At 38.7% G+C, this 2,500-nt stretch overlaps 1 protein-coding gene across 1 annotated transcript in view; it reads left to right on the forward strand.

Annotated features, from left to right (window-relative positions):
• Window positions 1-2,500, forward strand: part of LOC125034697 (sodium- and chloride-dependent GABA transporter 1-like) — a 60,546-nt gene that overhangs the window by 57,302 nt on the left and 744 nt on the right. Inside the window, exon 14 of the mRNA XM_047626614.1 lies at window positions 1-2,500. This exon is cut by the window's left edge and continues 862 nt beyond it; it is cut by the window's right edge and continues 744 nt beyond it. The gene's annotated coding sequence lies outside the window, so the exon portion shown is untranslated.

Here is a 2,500-nt window from a genome sequence, read left to right on the forward strand (position 1 = left end):
ATTTGTTTGTGTTCTCTCTGATGGCCATTATCCAGGTCCGGGTTAGGAGACTTCCGTTATTTTATCATACGATAAGATTTTTGGTATTATCTTTTTTTTTTTAGCTTTGCATTTCCTGTTGTTTTTTTAGTTATGATTAATATGTGTTTTTTTTTTCTGTGTGAGAGAAATGTGGTTGGTATATATATATATGAGCGTTTTGACGAAATATAACGAGAGTTAGGAGTTACTGATTATCTGTTGTTGCCATTACCTTGGGAGTTTTATCTAGCATTTTGAAGGCTGTAGATACAATAAACAAATTGTTGAATATTGTGGATAATTTATTTAGGACGCTGAGACAATATTAAAGCAAAAGTTGTATGCCCCCATGATGGTACTTTTAAATAAGGTACTACGCTGAACAGGGGGTTATTGTTCTAACGCTACAGAAATGCAATTTTTTCTTCAGATTATATCGATGTTTGTGAGATGGTTTGTCGGTCGCCGTCTGAGCGGCTGTTGTATTTTGATGTTAAATAATTATCAAGAATATCTATGTCAATTTGAATTTGTAAAGGGCTTCCACATTGTCTTCCAATTTAGGATACTTTTACATATCAAACGAGATAATCCTAGACATGAATGTAACTGAAATCTTATTTTAGTCACGCAGTTGTAGTCTGACCTGTTGGAACTGTTGAGGTAACTGTTTACCTTCTTTTTGGGGCCAAGGCAATTAGTGCCGAATGGTTCTTCACTCGTTAAAACATAGTCTTTGACCTTTTAGCACCGGACCCCCGCGCGGCCCAGCGATAAGGTCAACCTATTGGTGTAGTAAGATGTGAATGACGACCTTATTAAAAAAAAAAAAAAGTTGTTTGTGGAGTTCAACACTTAGCATCGTTTTTCTTGTTGTTGGTCCTGTCTTCACTTTAGAACACAGTAGTTTGTATGCGAGCAATAACATCACCTCTTTTTAGCCGTTTGGTCTCCCCTAATCCCTCGCCCCCCCCCCCCCCCCCCCGGTCTTGACCCCTTCCCTCGCCCCTGTGTACCCTCCTGTCTACCGGTTATCTCTTCTAAAACTCCCCGACGTTGTCAGTGGTCCATCGGAAACATCTCGAACATTCTTTTTTTTTTTAATTTGTCATCAGCAAATTTTGACTCAAAATTACAACTTAAAAAACAAAAAACAATCCGTGAGTCACAGTTACGGGAGTCTCCCACTTCCCCCCCTCCCTCCCCCTTCCCCCCTCCCTCCCCCTTCTTGTCAGTCTTGTTGGTGACAGCTCGCGTGGTTTTAGCCAATCAGAATCAGCGAATTTGAGAATGAATCACAACTGCCAACACAGCATCGAAGGCGTCGGTTCTCTTGGAGCCTTGCGCGCCTCACCATTCAACCATCCCTCCAGCCAATCAGCGCACGAGTAGGAGTGAGACACGCCTTGCTCTGGCCCCGCCCCTTCTCTCATATGATGCTTTCTTATTGGCTAAAACCGAGCTATTTTGTAGACTACATATTACTACCAAATGTAAAATAAGCAATGAATGTATGTATTGCCAGTAAGTTGAACTGTGTACATGTTATATGTTAAGATAATGTTTTGCACCGACTCGTTAATTAACCCTTTATCCGCGGAAGAACCATATATGGTCGACGAACGAATTAACAAGTCAACATCAGAAAAAAAAAACATATATGGTTTTGCCTCAAATCTCTATTCCCCTTGAATTTTTCGGTGAAATTTTTATCCCCATGCCTTAGATATGTATATCTGCCGATACATTACTGTAAAAAAAAAAATGAAAAGTAATCGTATTCTTTCAGAAATTACGAAGAAACTGATATGATAATAGTAATATCACAAGAGAATTGATAAAAGCCAGCTGTCAGGAAGCCAGTAGGAACCTGTATTTGAGGTCTTTCAGTGCCGTGATTGAGCAATAGTGTGTGTGTTTGAGTATATGTGTTTGTGTGTACTTCAGTGCTTTAAACATCCAATTTATGCAAACTGTGAACAAACATTCTGGGTATAATTTGCATGGGTATAAATCTGGTAGGAAGGTAAAGAAGAGAAACGGAGGGAGGCGAATGTTAAGAAAGGAGAGAAAAGTGAGAAAGTGAAAGAGCGAAAGAGAGAGAGAGAGAAGAAAGAGAGAGGGAGGAAGAAATTGAAAGTGGTTTGAAAGAAAGTAGGGAAAGGTAGAGAGAGGGTGTAGAGTAAGTGTGATTGTATTTGTAAATATAATTGTTGATAAGATAATTGTGTAAATGAATGAATGAGATTATTAGGAATAACCTTATCTTTAACTTACATCTCTCAGTGACCCATCACCTGAGGTCACACGAAGTAGCGGTCAAGTGTGATTGTGTGCATTAGTATTTGTGCATATGTCATACTTGCACATTTACTTAGCATGTATTATCACACGAATTTCTATCAGTCATGGCCAATTATGATTTAGATAATTATCTCTCTCCATCTTTTTGAAAAGTTAAAAGATATCTCTAAGACAG

The sequence above is a fragment of the Penaeus chinensis genome, chromosome 18 (genome assembly GCF_019202785.1).
Source record: "Penaeus chinensis breed Huanghai No. 1 chromosome 18, ASM1920278v2, whole genome shotgun sequence".
Lineage (NCBI taxonomy): Eukaryota > Metazoa > Arthropoda > Malacostraca > Decapoda > Penaeidae > Penaeus > Penaeus chinensis.